This window comes from Dermacentor albipictus, chromosome 9 (assembly GCF_038994185.2).
Source record: "Dermacentor albipictus isolate Rhodes 1998 colony chromosome 9, USDA_Dalb.pri_finalv2, whole genome shotgun sequence".
In the NCBI taxonomy this organism is placed as follows: Eukaryota; Metazoa; Arthropoda; class Arachnida; order Ixodida; family Ixodidae; genus Dermacentor; species Dermacentor albipictus.
Window position 1 is genome coordinate 100,168,453 of NC_091829.1, and position 9,770 is coordinate 100,178,222.

The 9,770-nt window shown below is 44.4% G+C and overlaps 1 long non-coding RNA gene across 1 annotated transcript; it reads right to left on the minus strand.

Annotated features, from left to right (window-relative positions):
• Nucleotides 1–1,442: 1,442 nt before the first annotated feature.
• LOC139050210 (uncharacterized) lies at nucleotides 1,443–8,536 on the minus strand. The gene is made up of 3 exons (XR_011508810.1): nucleotides 8,516–8,536; nucleotides 8,204–8,461; nucleotides 1,443–1,536 (listed from the first exon to the last, which is right to left on the minus strand). It is a non-coding gene; the product is annotated as an uncharacterized lncRNA (long non-coding RNA).
• Nucleotides 8,537–9,770: the final 1,234 nt, after the last annotated feature.

Below are 9,770 nucleotides of genomic sequence, written 5' to 3' on the forward strand. Positions count from 1 at the left end.
CTGACGTTATACATGTATTGATACTTAACATTATCAGTGTTCTTTGTTTATGTGTATATATATAGTGCCCTCCTGCTATGGTCTCAGTAGAGACTGGCAGTATTGTAAATAAATAATAAATTACCTGAGTATCCCAAGCCGGCAAGGATACTAGTTCACCACTGCGTTTACATTAGCAAGTAGCGTCTAATTGCGTAAAAAATTTCGCCAGAAAATTCTTAAGGTATGATTTACGCACAACCTTCAGACCTGATAGCGTCGGATTGTTATTTGAATAAACGAGACACGAGAATTCTGTTACGCGGAAACTCAAACACAAACCTCTTTTTTTAGCTGACGTTTCATTTCTGCTTTAGTATGAGCTTCATGAGGTGCACGGTGCGCGATTAAAAGACGGGACAAATGAAACACACAAGGACACACAGCGCTGTGTGTATCCCTGTGTGCCTTTTTGCCCCGTCTTCTAATCTCGCTACCGTACACCCATTGAAAATGCATTACCAGCACGCCCACATTGAAACCCTCGTGTACTTTAGTAGGAGCGCCGTCGCCTGCTCGGTTCCTTGCAGCACCGTCCAGATGACGCTCGCCTCCGAGCATCTGCGGCAGCAGCGGCGACCACCTTAGGGGGAAACAAAAAGAGAACCACAATGCTCGCTTACGTGCATAGCGTTTGCCGCTGGAGCTTCCAAGAAATATTACTGTTAGATCGGCTGCAGCTGTTAAGAAGCGCGAGAAGCAGCCAGGGATCACTGACTGCTATTGCGTTCCACTCTTAAAGGCGAACCTTAACCATCCTCCAAGTTTTTGATTGCAGGCTCGTTTTAAGCCCAGTCATGACGCTTTCCACTTCTAACCTACTCCTTCAAATATTCCTTATTCAACACGCCGAGTATTTATCTGCCATGAATAAGTATTTTCAAAAGCAAATTATAGGTTGCGGTCACCTCACAATTTGCGTTAGCGCATCGCGGCGTCAGCTTGCGCCGCCGTGAACAAGTGGCACAATGCTTACGCATACTTAGACAACTCCCGAACGAGGTTCTGGGTTAATTACTTATGCTGTCTGAGTAGTTTCTGAGTGTAGATGGAAACGCATATATCCGATCAAGTATGTTTCTGAAAATTGGGTTTGATTACTTTCATCAAACTATAAATTTAGCATATAAATTTACTGTACTTTAGATCTTAAGACGTTACAATGCTTTATTTTAAGGTTCGGCAACAAAATAGTCTAATCAACTCTTGACGTCGCGCCAGACATGTCTAGGCACGTCACGATTGTCCTTGATAAACATAACATCGCCGTGCTTCTTCGCCTGGCGGTTCTCTTGCTCGACACACCGCGCTCCAGTGCCTTGTGCTCTGCTGGGGTCACTGAATTATATAGAGAGGAGTGCTGACTCGCCTGATAAGACCTTCCGCGTAGTGTCCAGCGCGGCCGTGTTTCTGCGATGAGGATCATAGATCACGCTTGGATTCATTTGTCCTCGTCTTCAGCGGTGCCGGCTGCGGCCAACTGCAGCGGCTCGTCTCCTGGTGAGGATGATAAGTCGACTGTATGCTCGATCACCAGGTCGCAAATGAAGGTATGCACGCTTGCCGCTGTGATACTCTCGCCACTCTATGCGCTTCCTCGCTGTGGCATCGCGCATATGTAATCCTTCATCTTTAGGCCGTGCACAACTACTAATACACTGAGTGGAACACATTGCGAGTAACAAACCTGATCGACTCCCCTCGCTAGCTCTCGCCATTTTGAGCTGCCAAATGCACTGGAAAGATTGTGCGTTAATGATCATGTATTCTAACTGGTGCACACCTATGCCCTGCGGAAGGAGCTTGAATTTCAAACTAACGGCTGCGTGCCCTTCTAGTTGCGGACGCCGCGCTCCTAGCCACTCAATTGGTGTATTCCCATAAGTAAGCCTACTTAATAGCAGTGTTGTGACATCACGACAGTCACAAGTGACCTCGAAATTATTCAAGCAAACATGCGTTATTCTTTTAATCAGTTTCTTCAATAGACCGTTTATATTGTTTATAGAAATAAATATGCACAAGGAGCGAATGTCTCAGTTGTATCACCTTTGGGGGGAGGGGGGCCTCAGCTGGAACTTAAGTCAACCAGCCTCGATGTCCTATTTCCAGTAAAAAAGTGCAATGTATTTCACTAGAACTATCAAAGACGCAAAGCCTTCAGGGACGTCTACGAAAATGGCGAAGAGTAAAACGCCTAAGAGCTGCTGGAACTGCTAGTTCACAGGAGGCATGAAGACATCGAGGGAGAAGAACCAAGCACTTTGCTTGTGAATGAAAATGAGTCCATCTCACTTCTAAAGGGTCTTGATAATTTTGTAGGACCCTTATGATTCGCCTTTAAGAGTGAAACATGGTAACATTCAAAGGTCCCTGACTGCTTCACACACTTCCCAGCAACTGCAGCTTATGTAACCGCAATGTTTACAGTAAAACACTGGCGGCGAACGCATGGACGAAGGTGAGCTTTCTGCCACAAACACGGGATCTTGCGTCGGCCGCGAATGAGCTGAGGCGAGCGCCGTCATGACGGTGTCACTGCAAGGACCCGAGCTCAGCCCACCACTGTGTAAATAGTAGAAACGCTGGTGAAGGGCTTCATATTTGAGTTCCCGCGTAACAGAAATATGTTTTCTGGTATATCCAAATTACAGTCTGACGCCATTAGATCTGTAGCTTTTAAGTCATGCTTCAGTGTTTCTCTGGTCCATTTTACTTTCAGAAGTTCAATTAGTTCAGTAACGCCTTTGCGCTACAGGGAGGGCCAGCGTGGTTGGTTTTGCGTCGTTCGGAATGGTTTTTGGATCACATGACGGTGAACACGGCACACGGAACGGCACGCCAGACTTTCTGCGACACGGTGCTTTTTAGAGCTATCCCATTAATAATCTACATGTTTGCGACACGTGCATCAAAAATTGCCGCAACGTGATCTAAACTCTTTTCCGCTAAGAACGAAGCCAACAATAAAAGAAACCGCTTAAAAGCGCGCAGCTTCCGACCGACCGACCGACCGACCGACCGACCGACCGACCGACCGACCGACCGACCGACCGACCGACCGACCGACCGACCGACCGACCGACCGACCGACCGACCGACCGACCGACCGACCGACCGACCGACCGACCGACCGACCGACCGACCGACGGACGGACGGACGGACGGACAGACAGACAGACAGACAGACAGACGGACAGACGGACAGACAGACAAGAAACTTTATGTAGTCCTAAGGGACTACGTAGCAGTAGTCGCGGGCCATACCCATGTCGGGGGCGGAAGACCATGATCTTCAGCCCTGTCGCAGGCCCTTTGGACAGCCCGAAACCGCCGCTTCCAACAGAAAAAAATTTTACCAATGAATAGCGCGAAAACCGCTAGATATACGAGAAAACCACTCCAGTTTAAACGCTGACCCAGACTAGTGTATGCAACACTGCATGATGTGCACAAAGCAGCTGAGAAAGACTAGCCCCCGTATTCTTAAACACGCCTTCACTTGAAGCTCCTCCTCGACTCAGCCAAGTCGAGGCGACGGGGCTTCCTTCACTCAAGGCTCCGTTGCGCTTCATGAACACTACTTCACCTTTCCTCCGCCAAGGAACGCCTTGAAAATGCGCCCTCGACTCAAGTGAAGTGTATCGACCGAGAAAAGCGTCTGATATCGAGACTATTCTTTAATGTGCTTATTAAAAGTCCCATTAGTTAAGACAAATATGTGTTTCACTTCATTCGTCTTCCTAATCAAACAACTACATGGCGCAATGTACAACTTTAGCTCGGCAACGCTGCCACTGTGAGCGTTCTACTGATAGAGCAAGCGGGAGCTGTGTTTGAGGTCTGGCAACAATCGCATCCCAACAGCTGAGAGCATGGCGTAAGGCTGAGATCCAAGATAATTTGCGCCGGCATTAGTCCGCTGCTCTTTTCTCCCTAGTGTTTCATTGGTGATGGACGTTGCGTTTGGTAATCGCGGTTATGATGGGTGATTTTGTTCTTGTGCGTATGGTGACCGAGCCTGAATGACTTCTGAGGCCACAGATGGAACGGCCGATGGGCAGCTTTGTTTACCTTCAAGATCGAGTGGTGCTGTGAGTTTGCTGAAAGCAACAACAGGACAGAAAATATGGGTGAGTGAGCCATTCTTTCATGGAAGCACAGTGTGTCAATGCGGTTTTCTTTAGGTTGCCGCTGCGCTGTCGATAAACCGTTTCCGATGTATTTATTTATTTATTTATTTATTTATTTAGTTTAGCCTACAGGCTCGGAGGAGCATTGAGTAGGGGGGGTTACAGAAAAATGACAAATAATTAACGCAAAGAAGGGAACTGCATAGTAAGAGAAACAAATACGTTTGTACATTGGAAAAAAAAGAACACTGTTAAACATTGGGAAAATACATACAAATTCAAGGAAATACAATGGAAAACAAAGTCCAAAAACAATACAAAGGCGAATACAATATAGTCGTACAAAAAAGTCAAAGGAACATGTGAAGTTCCAAATGTTCACGAAATTTCGCAGGATCTTTTATTGAGACAATATTATTTGGAAGGCTATTCCAAAGTACGATGGCGCGCGGTAATGCAGAGTTATTGAATGACTGTGTGCGGCCAAAAATGCGCCTGAAACTGAGATGATTATGAAGTAGAGTAGATGTGCGAGAAGGAGTTTCAAGCGACAGGCGGCTGGACCATGAGTTATAGTAGTATTTATGAAAGAGGCATATGAGAGCAACGGAGCGGCGGGAATCCATGTCCGGCAGGAGAACATCGCGTTTAATTTGGGTAATGCTAGATTGACGACTGTAGTTAGAAGTTATAAAGCGGGCAGCACGATTTTGGATGGATTCCAATTTATCTATTAGGTATTGTTGATGACGAGACCAGATCGAAGAAGCGTATTCAAGTTGAGGGCGTACAAAAGTTTGGTAGGCCTGTTGACGGATGGTAGATGGCGAGAGGTGCAGATGACGACGTAAAAACCCTAACGTTCTGTTAGCTTTAGCGCATATTTTCTCGATGTGAAAGCTCCAGGCTAGGTTAGTAGAAAAATGAACGCCAAGATATTTGTAAGTAGAGTCACGGGGAACTTCCGATGAGCAGATTTTGTAAGGGAAATTAGGATATGATTTCGTACGAGTGAAGGAAAGAACGCAGCACTTAGATGTGTTAAGTGTCATTTGCCAACGGTCGCACCACTGATTAACTAGGTGAAGGTCATTTTGCAAAGTTAGGTGATCATTATGACAGTTAATTGTTCTGTAAATGACACAATCATCCGAAAAGAGTCGTATGCAGGATGAAATGTTGCTCGGTAAATCATTTATAAAGATTAGGAAAAGAAGAGGGCCTAGCACACTACCCTGGGGTACACCTGATGTTACAACAGACGTGGAGGAGTTAAAGTTATTCACAAATACAAACCGGTGCCGATTAGATAAGAAATTGCGAAGCCAAGATAATGTTAATGAGTCAATCTTAAGAGCACTTAGTTTAGCTATTAGACGACAGTGAGCCACTCTGTCAAATGCTTTTGCATAGTCGAGAAAGATGCAGTCAATCATTTTGCTGTTATTCATGCCATAATGTAAATCTGATGCAAATTCCAAAAGTTGGGTGTCACAAGACAACGCTTTACGGAAACCATGTTGATTTTGAAAGAAAAAGTTATTAGATTCAAGATGGTGGGATAAATGGGAGGCAATGATGTGCTCGAGAAGCTTACAACAAATGCATGTTAGTGAAATGGGGCGGTAGTTACCAGGTGAGTGCCTGTTTCCATCTTTGAATATAGCAATAACTTTGGCTATCTTCCAGTCAGCAGGTAGAAGACCTGTTGATAAAGACTGCTGAAAGATGTAGCACAAAATCTGACTGGATATAGCTGACGTGTTCTTTAGAATTTTAGAATTATTATTGTCAATGCCACATGATGTAGACACCTTTAGATCGCGTATTAGTTTTGAAATGCCTTCAACACTAATATTTATAGGGGACATGAAGCGATAATGAAGGTCGGAGACACAGGGAATGGAAGAGCAGTCTTCATTGGTGAACACAGAGCTAAAGATCCAATTGAAAGTTGAAGCACACTCAGATGCAGGGACAGGAACATTGCCAGCGTCATGTAATGTTACTGTATTACTGCCACGATCAGTAGAGATAGCTTGCCAAAACTTTCTAGGGTTAGCGTGTAGAAGTGAGGAGAGATCTTTGGAAAAATACTTCTTTTTGGCTTCACATATTGCTAGGCAGTAAGATTTTAAACAATCCTTATATTTAGACCATGCCGAGGGACACGATAGCCGTTTAGCAGAAGCGTATAACCTTTTCTTTTTATTTCGGAGTGATCTAAGTGATTTATTAAACCATGGGTTACGTTTGTCATTAGATATAGTGAGTAGTGGCACATATTTGTCTACTAGGAGTGAAATAATATTTGTAAATGAATTCCAATTCACTTCAACAGAATTATTTGTAAATGATGGAAGAAACGTTTCCTGAAGGAAAACCTCAAGTTCATTGTTCATTTGTTCGTAATTAGCTTTGTTATAATCCCTTATAATCTTACGTTCAGCACCAGCGAATTTCAGTAGAATATAAATTGAGAACTGCAGTAGGTTATGGTCACTAAATCCATCAAGTTGTATGACAAGGCTTATGCTATGTGGCTCAGTTGTGAGAATAAGATCTAATATGTTAGTACCGCGGGTAGGCTCAGAAACAATTTGCGTAAGATTGAACTCTAAACACAGCTCAATAAAATCACCTGAATCAGTGCTCGATGAAGACAAGCGAGACCAATTAATATGAGGGAAATTAAAATCCCCAAATAGGTATATTTTATTAGTGGGAAACTGTTCAAGGGCCCTGGTAATACTTTTATGAAGATCAGACACGAACAAGCGGTCAGTGGCAGGTGGGCGACAACACACGCCCATCAGTAACTTCCCGTATAATGTAGGACAAGGCACCCAAACTACCTCAAGAGCAGTGTCAGTGTCAACGAGAAAAGAAGGAATAGTTTTATTGATGGCCACCAACACGCCGCCCCCCTTTTTATGTGAACGATCATGGCCATAAATGGCGTACTGATTAGAAGTATGAAATAACTCGGGGTCACCTACATCTGCATTAAGCCAGGTCTCGGTTAACAATACAACATCAGACATGCTATCTTCAAGATATGATTCAAGCATGACACGTTTTGGCAACAGACTGCGGATGTTGGTAAATGATACTGAAAGTGAAGGTGCCCGTGTAGTTGATAGCCGCTGGACTTTAGCACCGCGCACATCGGCAACTAGCTATCGAGCAGGTACTACGGAATCAGAACAACTATCGTAAATATACGTGGTATTATTGATACGAAGTTTGTCAACATTCAATTTGTAGGGACAATTACGTTCTCTGGCGAATTGAAGCAATTTATTACGTGCCTGTCGAGTAGCTAGTGAAAAATCTTCTCTAATAGAGATCCCAGTATTTTTCAGCTTATGTGCGCTAGTGAGAATTTCCTGCTTATCCTTAAATAACGTAAACTTGGCAATTATTGGTCTTGATTTATTTGAAGCAAATTTTCCCAGCCGGTGCACACGTTCAAACTGAGAACTGGCAGTTGTGATATCCAACTTATCTGAGCATAGGGCAATAATTTTTCTTTCTGTAGTCGACCAACTCTCTTTATCCTTGTCGGGGATTCCAAAGAACAACAGATTGCACCGACGCATTCTGTTCTCAGCATCGTCACACCTTGACGTTACTGCCCGAAGTTGATCGGCAAATGAGCCACTAGCATGATCAGAGCTGTTAGACAGTGAGGTGGCATGTGAAACAAGCTTTGCCTCCAAAGTGACCACTCTCTCGGTCAAGCTTTTAATTTCTTTATCGGTAGCATCTTGCATCTTGCATGTATTCTGACCAGCTTCTAGCCTACACACAGTTTCAAGAACAATGTTAAGTGTTTGTTCGACGGTAGGGCCGGGATTTGATTCAATATCGGCCGACAGCAACAACAACAGACATGCAGAATTTTTGCGCAAGAATGAAAAGAACAGCAGCAAACGCCGCATCTTATCATACAGTTCGGTCGGGCACGACACCGCAACAAGGCAGTAATGGCTGCATTTTATACAGGATGCATCTTTGAAGTAACCAACCTGGAAAAACAGCATCGGTAAGCGTCCCATCCTTTCAGCGGCGTCGTGCCCAACCGAAGTGGTGCCTTGCTGGCCTTTATATCCCGCTTCATAGCTTGCGAGGGCGTCAGTGAAGGGACCATGTTGCCAGCCACCAGTAGAAGAAGGAACCGAACTTGGCCATCCTTGCACTTTTGGAAACCGGGACAGGAATGCTTGATCAGCCCAGCGCGGCCAAGGTTCGAGAACCCGCGGAGATAAGGCACCGAGGAACGTAATCTGGAAAAACATCATCGGTAAGCGTCCCATCCTTTCAGCGGCGTCGTGCCCAACCGAAGTGGTGCCTTGCTGGCCTGGCTTGCTCACAATCATGCTTGCTCACACAAGCATGATTGACTCCAGTTGCTCATGCTGCGGGCATTAATTAGTACCTGAAACATATTCGGACAGCATAAGCTAGTCTAAAACATATATTATTATTACTTTTTTGCTAATGGGAACTTGTGGAAGATTCGGCACGACAATCTGTTGTTGGTTTCGCTTTTTTAAACGATAATGCAGAAGGTACGTATCGGCGCCTGCATCCAACGATCATTCCAGTATCGCGTATGAAATCTTTCGGTAGAGGAGAAGCAGTTATAGTATACATGTGGCAGAATGCGTATATGGTTGAGTGCGTAGCTCCGGCAAGTTGAAAAAAGAAACAAGCGTCTTTTGAGTCCTGTAGTTTGTTTTAGAAGCCGTGGTGGTCAGTCGGCTTGCTCAAATTGTAGCACATATGGTCAACGAACCAGCACTGGTGCCTGCATTTCCTGTGCTTCCTCACTTCACATATACGCTACGCAATGTTTTAATCTTCCGAAAATTCACTTGTCAATACTTCATCACCGCCATTTGTTTTTTTGTCCTAACTCTTTCAATGTGCTATGTGGTAGCAGCTGATGCACGTTCCAAAAACTGGGCTTTCAAGTTCATGCAATGCCGACATATTTTTAGTTGTGCTACGTTTTTTTTTCATTTCCGTTGCTTAGGTATACTGTATTTACTTAGCGCGCGAGCGCCCTGTCTACATAAAAGTTTTGGCATTCTGGTGTAGGATGTGGGCCTTGGAAGGACCAGCTGATGAAAAAATCAACGCCTGTGCTGCACAGTAAGGCTTCTGGCAGACCTGAAAGCATTGATAGCTATGGTGCCTGCCTGTTGGAATTGCACCAGCTTGCTTCCCTGAAAGAAGCTAGGTGCTGAAGAAGTACTTGACTAGCCTAGCCGGTAATTAGTCTGTGCTTATTTTCATAAACTTTGTAAAAATATTCATGTTACGTGTCCCCACATTCACAAAATGGCGAAATGGACACCCTGTTATTTAGAACCACAAACATGAAACAGCCATGTTAATGAAATCAAATTAATTTTTTATTCCCCTTCAGCTGTCATATAATTTTTGTTTTAAATCGCATGAATATGATGGGCGAGGTCATCAGTTGTCCGTGGTGCTTTGCAGCTGCGACTTTTTGCTGCGCACAATTTGTGAAGCAACACTTCCGTAGTATTTGTAGCCAGCACTTCAGTATTTTGTGGCATGCTGAAG